This window comes from Mauremys reevesii, linkage group 5 (assembly GCF_016161935.1).
Source record: "Mauremys reevesii isolate NIE-2019 linkage group 5, ASM1616193v1, whole genome shotgun sequence".
Classification (NCBI taxonomy): domain Eukaryota; kingdom Metazoa; phylum Chordata; order Testudines; family Geoemydidae; genus Mauremys; species Mauremys reevesii.
Genome location: NC_052627.1, coordinates 92,464,684 through 92,479,150, shown reverse-complemented (window position 1 = coordinate 92,479,150; position 14,467 = coordinate 92,464,684).

Sequence of the window (14,467 nt, the reverse complement as noted above, 5' to 3'; positions counted from 1 at the left end):
AAATTATCCTCATCAAGCTATTTTTTAAAGAGAGGGTTTTGTGATGCCATGCTCTTGATTTCCCTGTCTCGTAACTGTTTGCTTACCCAGTTATCAGAGTGAATTTGTGAGATTCTATTATATTCCACATGGTTAATTTGCTCATGTGCACTAGAATAAGTCACTTCCTTTCCAAAACAGCTTCTAGTCTTCCTACCTTTATATAGTATAGAGCTGTCTATTCACTGTACTCTCAAGAGCAAAATCAGTACGCCGAATAGATCAGCACACACTTGAAAAAATGTCCAGGTAATGAAAAATTCAGCATGAAATCAAGACAATTGCAACAATCATGTTCCAGAGCTGTACAGATGACCTTTTATTTTTCCACATGATTATAATTATTCCATGGTTAAGCCTTGAATGCTACACTCCTAGAATGACCTATTAAAATGAATGTGAAACCACAATATTGATCTTATAGCCAGAGCATCTTGCCGTTGTGCCTCTGCTGGATTCTGAGATTGTTTCACAGGATGCTGTGGGGTTAAATATGTGCAGAAATTTTAAAATTGCAATGGAATCTTCCTCGGCATCTAGGACACTCAAGTGACATTTTCCCCCCCTAGACACTGAGAGGATTATATCAAATATATTAATGTGAATTACTGTATATTTTACCATCAACTACTGTTCCTAAGTAACTTCTCCTTCCTCCACCACCACCTCCTACCCCCTTCACACATGCACAGACCTTGACCTCCTGTACTACGCTTGGAGTGCTGTTGACATCTGGGCTGAAAAGAGTTTGAAATGGAGATGACCAAACTTGATAAACTGGGCAGGCCAATCCACTACTAAACTCCTTCTCTTCTCTACCTTTTATGTTTGTAGACCTACTCTCAGGGCTTGTGTACACTTAAAATGCTACAGCAGCACAGCTGTGCCACTGTAGCACTTCAAATGTAGACACTACCCATGCCGATGGGGGAATCCTCCCATTGGCATAGATAATCCAGCTCCCAGACAGCCAGTAGCTAGGTTGATAGAAGAATTCTTCTGTTAGCCTATCATTGTCTACATGGGGACTTGGGTCGGCTTGACTATGTTACTCCGGGGTGTGGATTTTTCACACCCTTGAGCAATATAGATATGCTGACTTAATGTTCTAGTGTAACCGTTACTCTGACCCTCTCAAAACACACGAACACAGCTCCTTGTTTGCTTCCATTTTGTGTCTTCAGTCAACATGCAGTGTTTTTCTGAGGGAGTTTCCATTGGATAATCATGACTTTCGCTCTCTCATGCTGGATGGGATACCATAATGTAGCAAGTATGAATGTAGGAAATTTTACTTCAGCTAATAAATCCAAACTTTGCCCTCTAGAAGGAAAGATTTAAAAAGAGGCAGATAAAAGGTTCTTGTTTAAGATTTTGCCATTGAACTTTATTTCCAGTTTTGAGTTAAGTGAGTGAGTCTTGCGCAAAAGCTTAACAAGTATCTCAAAGTGTATTTTGCATCTTATTGAATCATTTTATGTTAGAACGTGAGGGATTGCTCGTTAATAATTGTTAAGGGTGGTTTTAATAACAAGGGCCTGGATTTTCAAATTCTGTAGGCACTTTGGTACCGAACAGTTACAACTGGTATCCTGCCACTTTAAACTTCTTTGAAAACCCAGGACTTGATTGTGCTGGGTGTTGATATTTTGTTTGTTTGTTTTGTCATTTAGATACAGAAATTTGATTCTTAACATTAAGGGGCTTCATTCTCCTCTCACTGATGTAAATCAGGAGTGGCTTCATTGAAGTTAATGGAGTTGCACCCCTGTAAAACTGGTGAATCAGGACATGACAATCAACCTGAAAGTGTCAGTTTAACCAGGTTTTGGAGACTCTAGGCAGTTCTGTATACCTGTTATTGGCCCAAGGTTTTGTTACTGCCATTTTTATTGGCACTCTGGGGCTGTTATCTTACCAGACACCCTTGGAAATAGTGGGTTTTATTTTCCATTTACTTACAATGGTGTCAATCGAGTCAATCAGGAGTAATTCCACTGCAGACAAAGGAGTAATTGAAGTCAATGGAGTGATGCTGGAGTGATGCTGGTGTAGAACTGTAGAACTGGACTGAGTGATGAATCAGACCTAACATTTTATATTTCTAAGTTGTCTTTCTGCTATAATGTATAAATGCATACAAAATTATATGTATTTTAAAGCAAAACTAATAAAAAGTGACTAAAACTTTTACATCTAGTCTATATCAAATATGTTTGAAAGCCAAAGAAAAATACACGTGCATACTATTTGGTTTTTAACAAATATAGTTAAAGTGTCTCTTTTGAAATTTGTTCTCATATCACTTTAAAACACTGTCATTACAGTTTTCCAAGTGGATGTAATAGGTAAAAGAGAGTGGAGAAAGGAGAGCTATAAAAAGTCTGCTAAAAAAAGCAGAGGACAAAACTAAGTTATCTGGGCTGTCACATTCTTGAAGTAAAATCTCATCACTCTAAGTTTAATGGTTCTTATTAAGTGTGGTTAACAGCTAAAAATGGTGAACTGTGTTCATCTCTCCAGCTTTGGCAGCAGTCACTGCACATAGTAATAAAAATAGAAAGAATTATGGTAGGACTTTTTCCCCCTGAATGGAGTTATTTGTCACCCATTAACTTAAAGTTTAAAGCACTGTTCATTAATAGACTGGCATTGATGTGTGACTCCATTACCAAGGCTCTTCAAGATGTACATTTTCCATTTAAAGCTGCCCATCAGTTCGATATGGAGAAATCTACTTCATGTGCATTCAATGTTCAACTCTGTTATGCTGTCAAGTTAGGTATGTTTTGTTTTGTTTGTGTCTCTTCTGCTTAGTTTTCAGGTTGCTGTAGATGTACAGAGATGTCCTTAGACTGCACATTTGACTTATAAAGTGGAAAAATATCAACAGCCTAAGAGTCAAATTATGGTAACTTGGTATTCTCTTATCTGGATTATCTCTTGCAACTCACGTCACATCTGGTTTATGCATGTGGGAAGAGGAAGGAGAAGAAGAGGAGGAACACATTCCAGAAAGTATAGCTGGATGATGCTAAATACATCTGACAATCACTCAAGCTAGCAACCTCCATGCACTGTCCTCATCTAAAAAATGAGCAACCCAAATAGCAAGAGCTCTGAGGCATAAGTGGTTCTCTCAATTACAGAAAAGACATTCCTTCTCATGCAGATTCAGAGTAATCCTGCCATGGTCTGGTGCTGTGCATCATCATTCCCTGAGTTCTAGGCTGCCCAGAAGACTGGAACGGTAAAGCCCACTGTTTTATGTGTTCTATAAAATTGCCTAAATTTAGTTATTTCACAGATAGCCTGAGCCTTTTATGTATGGGGAGGTGAGTGATTTGGAAATGGAATTCTGTGATGTCACTAGCTGAAACACTATGGCCAAAATCATGGAACCTGATTCACCCCTGTGTTAATCCTGTTGAATGCCAGTGGTGGCTCAGGCCCACTAATGACAGGGATTCCCCTCTTGACACCTACAATGTACACTGGCTCAGAATTGTTTGAGAATACTGAGAAATTCCATCAAAGGATATGGTATGACTCTAAAGGATCCATCAAGGAACACTATGGGAATTCAAAACATTACCAAATGGCACTCAGTGGTAATTTTCAAAAGCCTCACATAAATTATTGGCTGAATGGATTTTATCTCAAAATTAGCATTAGTGGCCAAAGGCACACATGAAACAGATAGGAAATATGACCTACAAGAAATCATTCCTTACAAACTGCTAAATAGTGATCTGCAACCGTCTTTCACAATTTAATTTGGTGCACCTAAGTGCAAAATAAATGTAACAATAATCAAGTGGCAGGATACTGCACTTTAGTGTTTGGTTAACGTTTTTTTAAATTGATTTTCCTGTAGCTTTACACCAGTATACTGACATTTTATAATAGGTATAACTTTCCTTTAGCTAAGCCCCCTCCCTAATTAGAACAATTAAACATGAGATAAAGCTGAATTATGACTGATACCCTTAGTCACACATTTATGCTGTATGCAGCTTTCTTCAATATTTTTGTGATGTGCTAATAGTTTAAAAATCTATCTTTACTGATTACTTAATAGCACCAAGATTTTAGCAATGGTAACTGCACTTACAATGGGTAGAGTTCATCTGGTTTTCTTTTTTCTCAAAAAATGAGAATCTACAAATTTGCAAAATGTATCAATAAACCTGTATGACCAATGCTTTGTAAGAACGTGGGAACAAAACTGAATGCCATTGTTCTAGAGTTGGTGACAATCCATGATATTGCATGCACTGTACAAATAGAGGAATATACTGATATGTACCATTAGTGATCGAAACAAAGTGCTTTTTACAATGTTTTCATTGACTATACTATCCAGGAACGTAAAGAATTCAGCAAAGCAGAAGAGCTGGATACAAAAGGCTCAGTCCCAGTTTTCAATGATGTCAGTGAAAAGATTCCGATTGACTTGAGTTGGAGCTGGATCAAGCACAAAGAAAGAAATAGGGGTGTGAGAGAAATGGAAGAGAATAAGCTGGAGAGTGGATAGGAAAAAAAAGATTACAATAAAGTGCACTATACATTTGGAAAATTCAGGTTCTATGAGATGTCTATCACATTAAGGCTTCAGAGAGGAATGTGGGACTGAGGCAGCAATACCGAGGAAGTCCCAGGCTGCCAGGAAGTTCGAACAGAGTTGGGACAGCAGGTCTGTACAGCATACAACAGGAGAATGTAAAAACAAGAGACTTTCCCAAGGGCTTCTTCTGGGAGCTGGAAAATAGCTGACATCAAGTAAATATACATTTATAAATAAAGAGGATTCAGGGAAGTGAGTGATTCAACAACCATTTTCTTTGTGGCCTGAATGAACAGGAGCCATTTCTCTGTTCCTCCTTTATGTTATATACAGTCAGTTTCACAAGAGATAATCCTGACACTTAGGAGGCCAATGCAAGGGCCAGACAAATCCCCCAAGATCTGCAGCGTAAGGAGAATAAAATACAGTATCAACAGGACTTAACTGAATAGTTACTGGGTTCTGCCATCCAGTTTCCAGGGGAGGAAATGAAAGATGGGTGAAAAGACTTCCTCCTAACAGCCTATCATCAAGGGAGCCAATATATAGTTTCCACTGGTCTCCTCAACAAAGATGTCTCACCCTTAAAGGTGAGTGACATGGTCAGACAGTCATGAAATGTGAAGGGTGGGAAATTTACCAAAATAATCTAAACTTAAAAAAGGGTTTGAGGCTTGTGTGGAAGTCTGACATAGTTTAGATGTTGTGAAGATAAACATGACTAGGAAGAAGAACTATTTTTTCTGTCAGTAAGATTCTTAGGGTATATTCTACATTCATTGTGCACATGGAATTCCAGTTGGCATGAATGGGGGTTTTGCACCAAGACGAAAGGGACACTATGACAAGAAAATGTCTTCTTCCACTAAAGTCAAGACAGCAAAAGGATTTAAAAAAATGTTTAGAACCCATCATCCATCTGAATGAAAATACTCTTGATCCTGTAGTTGTAATGATTTAATATATTAAATGAAAGAAAAAAGGAGGGTCATCTGCTTTCTGGTGTTCTGCTATTTAATTTGTTAGAAAATTCTATTCTTACAAAGGTAATTCAGGAAGAAGCTTGAGGCAATTAACTTCAATATGACTTAGCAAAGAGGGAACCTAAGAATGATTCTTAGCAATGACTGCAAATGAAATTTAGCTATCTATTATCCTGAACAGGTGACTAATTTTGTTTAATTAAGAATGCAGTAATTCTCTTTGAAGTCAATGGGAATCTTTTAATTCATGTCTCATAGATTTTAATTAGGTTGCATTTTTGTAACTGACTGCAGAATCTGACTCATTATGGCATCCGATTCTGCTATCTGTGCTCATTTTTAGTAGTACCTTTCAGGGGGACTATTTCTATAGTAAGTTACTTCTCAGCATGGGAAACCAGAAACTGATCCTAACTTTGGTTTTCTGAAGCTGAGGAGACCTGATAAAGGTGAAGATAATTGAAACTAATGTAGGTGGATTGCCAGGCTGATTTACATAATTTATGTAAATGCTTTTATCATCACCTTCCAATGTACACTTACTCTCAGATGACAGGATAAGAAGATCTGCTCTCAGTTTAAATCTGGGATAGTTCTTCTGACACAAAAGGTAATTCAGATTTACACCGGCATATTTTAGAGCAGAGTTTAACCTGTCCTCAGGTCATTTAAAATAAATTAATTGTTATCCATGAAATTTACAATAACCAGCTGCTAGTGTTGCTGTTAATACAAAATCACTAGTGAGAAGTGAGAGCAAAGGTGCATCTAAAGCTTCAAGATACAAAAGAAAAACTACAGCAAAAACAATGATTGTTCTATTTTATGAATAATAATTTTACCATGGGCAAAAGTACACACAGCATTTTTCAGACAGACAAAGAAAAAGGCATTGGCCCTGTCCTGAGGTGCTTGCAATCTACAGTTAGAAATGATGCAATGAGTGGGGACAAACCCTAAAGGAAGCCTTGGGAGGAACATAGAACTGGAAAAGACCTCACAGCTCATCAAGTCCAACCCCCTACTATTAAAGTCCAGTCCTCATCATATAATCTAGGTCATACATTTAGCAAGCTCCATCTTCAAAACTGATGAATCCCAAAATGCACTATTCACAATTCACATGGCAGCCCTCCAAAACTTAAACATAAACAAGTGGGTTTTTTTTCTAAACCAGGGCCTAAATGATAGAAGGGGGTGCAATGAACTTCTCCTCTCCTTGAGCCCCTGTATAGTATATGGGCAAAAGTCACACTACTTGGGCTCAGAGACCATACAGTATGCAAACATAGCACTACCCGTGCCAATGGACTCCTTAAGGTGGCCAGGAAGAGGCAGTGAGAGGACTGGGCTATGTCCACCTCCTTCTACACAGGCCATTGGCATTACCTCCTTTAAGGGAGACAGCACACTTCACCCTTTCAAATGGCGTCACAGGAGCTATGCTCCAAGAGTCATACTTTCCTCGTGCCCAATGCCACCAATACCCCAGATAGGGCAATGAGCCTCAGTACCAACTCCCTCATAAGCAGTGTAAGACCACCCACCATCCATCTGGTCCTTGCTCAGTTGCAAGAGGTCTCAGGATGCAGATGCATAACTCTGTACAAACAATGGTGTTAAACAAACAAAAGTAAAATAAAACAGACAAACTCCTCCCAAGTCCGGTTGCCCCCTCCTCCACAGCTAATGCTGAGAAATTAAGTTAAAATATCAATAGGCTAACATTGGCATATGTAAATATATTATGTTTCTGTAGAGACATTATTGCATAAGGGAATTCTTCATTTAAAGGTAACCTGCAAAGCTAAAATATAAAAGAGAAGTATTTCTGCTGGCATTCTTGTTTCTTCCAGGACCCCCCTGGAAATGACACACTATCTCAATAGGAGATTCTCCTGATAAAATGATACCTAAATCACTAAGGCATTCAAGTCTAATTGATTGTCATTGGTACTTGTGCTCCAAAGTGACTTAGATGCTTTCAAAATCCCACCCAAAATGAGCATTTTAATAAACAGTCTAGGGTGGATAACTATTTAGAAATTTAGAAATAAATCCTAATATTGACTTCAAATGGGAGTTTTGCCTGCACAAGGACTACAGAACTTTGTCAAAATTCCCCATTCTCACTTAGACCAAGGCCTCTTTATACTGCTCTGGCAGCATAAAGGGGTCGTAGAGTATTTTTCAAATGTAATTTAACAGAACACTGTAAAAGAGCCTTCTAGTGGAAACAAGAATCAGGACTTAAAAAAATCAGTGGGTGATTTGGCTAGAAGAGGTCTGCAGATTGGTCTCTCTATCCCTCAGCATCAGTTTTTGGATAAAGAGGATAACTTTTTTTCTGTGTTCACATCTCTGGTGTTTTATGCTTTCAGCAAACATTAAACATAATCAATGGCATAAAGAAAATAGGCTTGCAGCAAATTTGGAAAGTCTAGAAAGTACTTCACGAAGTACAATTAAGCTTGAGAGAAATTCATTAACCTTAGGAGCCTGTATAAAGCACAATAATATTTAGAATGTCATTAACTGAGCCAAAAGCTAATTAAGTATTAACATGATCTTTAAAGTTTGAAATTACCAACTTCCATTGCATTCTGAATCTTTATCCCATCTACTGCTGTATTTGTCTGAACTAGATTACAAGTCCTCCTAAGCAGTGTATCTGCTAAGCAGCAACTGTTTTTGTATGTATGTGTTTTTTTAAAGTGCCACTCTCATAGTTACAGTGCTCTATAAAAGTTTCAAATCTATGCTAATAGATAATTAAAATATTTGGAACACTGTTTATAATTCAACTGCTGTTGAGTTTATTCTGCTACATGAATGTAAAGGGGCTTAGTCTGGGTCCACATTCAGCAACCATGTCTGTGGTTGTTGCAATTTATTCTCCCTCTCCCCCATTTTATGGCTGTGCTTTTCAAACCACAGCCATCATAGCCACCAAATGTAGATCTTTGAGACATGATTTGCAGTCAGTTCTGTGCTTGGAGGTCTAAAATTACATGAACTGCACTTGTAAATAACTGTGGGGACAAAACTGACTTAATTGAGAAGAAGTGCCTTAAAAATCAGACCCAAGGGTCCATATAGAATATTGTAACTGGTAATTAAAAGACAGAGAGAAAAAAAAGAAAAATAGTTCTTTATAATTTGCCCCTGGCTTATATTTAAATAAATAAGTAGGCCCTACATCAAAGCAGAATTTGGCTCCCTGAATTTTTAGTTTAGGTTAATATGAAACATGCTTTATTGCTCCAAAATGTTTTTTGAGTTATGTTCAGAAGTATCTAGACTATCAACTGGAATTAGCATTTACAGTGTTCATCCTTTTGTCTGTAATGTAAAAATGGCCCCTAAAAGATAATATTCCTTTCTTCCATTACTTTGTATAACAGACTAATAGTTTTCTACTAGTCAGTTGTTCTACTAGAGCATACAATATATACTGCTGAAGGAACTGTCTGCATTTAAATGCAAGACACTTTCTGGTTATTGTTTCATATTAATACATAATAGCTACAGAATCCCAGGATAGTGACTGTAATATCATTCTATGTCAAACTGCACTTATACTTTGAGATCACAAAGTTGTTATATAAATAACAAAGGTTATAAATCAGAGAGGTAAAAAGTCTTTTTAATTTGCTGAACCAGCTAGCTGGAATCAATTACCAGATTTACTTAGAATCTGTTCTACTGATAATGAGATAATTGCATCTTTAGCTGTAGAAAAAGCTTTTGATTCCATGGAATTAAATTACATATTCACCTTACTCAGATAATTTAATTTTGGCACAACATTTATTCTGTGAATTGAGCTACAATATATTAAGCTGAGAATCTGAAACTGTCCAACTTTTTAACCCTTTCCCTATTTTCATTGATCACAAAAAGCAAGCACAAAATAAACAAACCTGGCAACATGGCTGCTAACAATTTTCTACCTTACCCATATCAAGTTTCTTGTGGTGAATGTTTTTGATAGTTTCCCTCTAAAGCTACAGCAATGTTTATTAGTCTGACTGCTAGAAAGAGATGAAACTGCATGGCCTCTTGAACTCAAGCGGGACTAATGGCATGTTTAAAGTTAAGTGCAGGTGTAAATCTTTGCATGATTGAAGTCCAAGAGATTTTTTTTCCATTCAGAGTGCATTCAATAATACTTTCAAGGTGGCTTTGACACTTTTTGTTCTCTGAGAGAAAGCAAAACAAGAACTCTCAACTATTCCTTAGTTTTCCTAAATGAACAAAGTCGACCACTGAGCTCCCAGACTGCCTTGGTTGCTTTCCTGAAATTTGGAACTAGACAAATATACATGTGTTTCAATGGGGAAAGGGGGAAATTGCTTTCAAAAGAGCATCTACTGTCCTGCTACCTTTGATTTTCCAATACAGAAGTTAAACAGAGCTGTGTTGTGCTTTTCATCTATCCTTTTCTAACAGAAAAATCAAACCTGAAAGTATTCTAGTGATGAAAACCTGCTAAAAATGTCTCCAATAGAAGGAAGATTAGGGCTGCTAAATAGACAGGAAGATTTATACCCTTAATAAAACTCTACTTTTTCTTCAGCAATTTTTAAAAGAATTCACTTCAAAATACTAGGCAAAAACATTTGATAATGTTTCATTTCTATATTAATACCTTCCACTACGAAGTATTTTCCTTAATAGAATAACACATAAGCACAATTATTTAACTACAAATGTTTTAAATATTTTTTCAATCCATATTATATTTTCAGCTTTCAGGCCTTTGCAGTGTAGGCCAGTGCCATCAGATCTCATTGCAGCTAGCCTGGAACTTTGTACTTGCAGAGGGATCCTGTGATAGTAGATTCTATCAATTAAATGTTCTTCAGGGCAAAGATAATCTCCTGTCTGTGTTTGTACATATCCCAGCACAATGGGGCCCCATTCCCAACTGGGACCTTTGGGCACTACCATAATATAAATATTTACTATTAAGAACAGGAGATCTGTTAGTATTGCCAATTGACGTTCCAACCCTCCAGTTCTTCACAGGCTCTTCAGGGAGTGAGGGAACAATACCCATGTAGGAGTCTCAGGTACAAGGTGGCTAGTGTGACACCTTATTCCTCTATTCCACTCCCTCACAACAACTTCTGTTGTGTAAATAAAATTAAAATGTCTCTAAGTGGGATTCAGACCTACAGGATGTGCAGCTCCAGCAGAACTGCTGCTACCTAGCACCAGAGCACTGGCAGGAGACTGGTTAAGAGATCTGATGCAGAGGGACAGGAAACCAGATTGCCTGCACACAGGGCAAGCGTGTGGGAGAAGCAGCCCTAGGAGTGGCTTCCTGGGCATGGAAGTAGATGATGAGGCAATAAGAGCTGTTAGCATAGCACTCCCAGGAGATAGAGCCTTCAGGGTATGTTTTAAAGAGCCATCACTCCACTCTGTACCTATATTAAACACAAATCTACCTCCCCCATTTTAAACACCTGACCTATACAATTAAAATGTACATTTGATGTCATTTTATATGGATAGTTGTATCAGTATAATTAGTACCGGGGGTGGGGGGGTATATTTTATACCATTGGCCGTACTGCATTAACTATGGTAGCGTATTGCCTTCTGAGAACGCCTGACAGAGGGGAGTGGGGGAAAATATCAATATAGGGATAATAAGTTATAAATAAATAACACTATTATTAGTGCTTATGGAAGAAATTTTCAAACCTAAGCATAAGTCCTGAGTTAATGGAACTTGCTTAGGTGGCACCCAAGACAGTTGGCTTGAGAAATGACTTATGATGCCATTTTTATTTTGCCAGTGCTGCTTAAATGCATAGTGGTTATAACATCTAAGGGCTCAGGATGGGGGTGTGATAAGCTACACAATTTTCTTATTCCCTAATGAAGGATTCCTGAACTGACTTTGATAGCTGTTATGGCAAAGGTGGTAATGAAATGCTGGCTAACTGTATGAAAACTAGCTGTAAAAGCTATTCATAAATGGGTAAAAACTTGAGAGGTTTTTCACAAGTGCCTCTGCCTGGACACATATGTCCAGGTGGGCTGGCTTTTGCAGTCACTAAAGATGGTTGGGTAAGAACATTCTGTTTGAGGGAGAATACCTGAGAAACTGACTACACATGGCAGAGGAGTTTGAGTTACAAGGTGGCACGATATAGGGAGAAGAATGTTAACACACAGGTCCATCTGAACCGTGCCCAGTATGAGGCTTTGTGGCTTCCAAATTAAGGCCACAATAATTCTGAATGAGACTGTCTATACAGGGGTTTAATGTGATTTAACTAATCCACTTTTAATTCACACCTCTAGTTAATTCAGATTAATTTTCCTGAGTGTTCCCAGGTAGACAAGCCCAATGAAGATGCTCACTAAAGGTATTAAGAACTGTGGTCTTAATTCTCCATTGACTTGCACTATGTAGAGTCACACCAGAACATGAGGAATGCAAAGTGGTTGTAAAATGCTACAAGTCGGAATGGTAGCATTTTATATCCACTTTGCACTGGTGTAAATGATTATTATATTGAGTCCAGTGTGAGGGAGAGACCTCAATATTGATGAAAAAAATGATAGATTAATTTAACTATCAACTTTTAATGTTGGTGTTTACAAACGTGTTAGCATCTTTACTGAACATCAAGCTATAGCTGCAGGTATGTTATAGTCTGCCTGATTGAAAAATGCAACTAGCTAAACAATACTTTGTTATGTAAATGTTCGAGCTAATAAAAGTAATTCTGCTTCAGTCATCCAAGGATGAGAAAATATCAGGAAGATAACTCCTCCTTACCCATAAAACCATTAGATTAGACTGCACCTTAGCACAGAAAGCATTTCACCATTGTGATACTGCATGGCCAGAAGGCAGCAGGAGAGTGTTACAAGGGAGCCTTATTCCCTGTAAGGGGAAGAAAGTTTGCTATAGATTAACTAGAGCACCTGAAGCCAATTAGAGCACCTGAAGCCAATTAGAGCACCAGCAGTCAGTCACATGATAAAAAACCCCTGCTTCAATCAGACAGTGTGGGAGTTGGAGCAGAAAGGATTGCTATTGGAGCAGAGAACAGTTTGAAGAGAAAGCAGAGGAAAGTTTGGAGGAGTGCTGTGGTGGGCTAAGAAGTCCAAGAACCTAGGTAAGGGGTACCTGACTTGTGCAGAGGGAGGGCAGGAAGCCCCCGCACAAGCTGAAGGGCAGGAGAGGGAAGTAGCTCAGGGGAAGGAACCACCAGTTCAAGTGGTTCACCACTATCCTCAGGGCCCCTGGGCTGGGACCTGGAGTAGAGGGCAGGCCCAGGTCCCTCCCTCTCCATGCCCCTCCTCAAAGACACTAGTGGGGCAATTAATATTCCAATGCAGGGGCAAGAAATGGTGCCCTGAACCCCCCCCAAAGAAGAGAAAGCGTGAAACCCATCACAATAGTGCTGGCAATTTGCCACACCATTTACTTAGCAATGACATTAGGAAACTAAATTTGCCCCCTTTAAATTTAGTTAAAATACTTGCAATAAATGATCGGTCCTTTCAACATTTAAAGAAGGAAACAAAGGCATAAAAATTTCCAGCGACACATGTTTTTTCCTAGAGGCTTTTAAGGACACAAGCTGGGAGAGAAGCAGGTGTTGGGTTGGTATATCCCACTTAACAGTTAGATTTATTGCTCTGATAACACAACCTTATGTATCTTTTCACAATTAGGTTATTTCCTAAAATATGAATATTTCATATCATTTCCTTTCTTGAAACAAGGATACATTTGTACCAAACTGGTATTTTATACAAAAGGGGGGAAGGCAACACTCATTCTATCCTGAACTGTTATGGTTCAATAAGGATCTTCAGTGTTAATTCTCTTTGATGTCTTTTAGACCAAATTATGGTTACCCATTACAGTCTTTGCAATTAAAATGCCTGCCAAATGTTTACGCAAAGCACCAATCACAACCACCAAGCTTACATCCATTTTTCAAAATGTAGAGGGGCTACAAAAATCAGAAAATACAATAATTTCAATGATCCTCAATTAATTAATTTAATTAATTTGACTGGGAAAATGTCACCTCAGGATACGATGCAGAGATAAAATTTCTAGACACTTCCTGGAGCAGCTCTTCCTGGAAACCAGAAGGGGAGAGGCAATTCTTGATTTAGTTCTAAGTGGAGCACAGAATCTGGCCCAAGAGGTAACTATAGCTGAACCACTTGATAGTAGTGACCATATTGTAATTAAATTTTAACATTCTTGTAGGGGATATAATACAACACTCCCCCCGCCCACCACCACAATAATGTTTAACTTTAATAATGGGAACTATACACAAAATTAGGATGTTTATTAGATGGAAATTAAAAGGCTCTGTCACAAGGGTTACTTACCTGCAAGCAGCATGGTGACTATTTAAAAATACCATCCCAGAAGCTTAGATTGAATGCATACCTCAAATCAGAAGACAGAATAAGAGAATCAAAAGATTACCATGATGACTAAACATCAGAGTGACAAAGATGGTTAGAGGTAAAAAGGTATCCTTTAAAATTTGGAAGTGAAATCCTAGTGAGGATAATAGGAAGGAGCACAAACTCTGGCAGGTTAAACATAAAAATATAATATGGTAGGACAAGAATTTAAGAAGCAACTTGCTAAAGACGTACTAAAAGGAGCGCTCACGGAAGACAAGGCCACTGCAGAGAAGCTACATACATTCTGTGCATCAGTCTTCACTGCAGAGGATGTGATGGAGATACCCAAAAATTATAGCTCTGATGTGGGTGACAGATCTGAAGTACTGTCCCATATAAGGTGTCAATAGAAGAGCATTTAGAACAAATGGATGAATTAAACAGTAATAAGTCACTGGACCAGATGGTA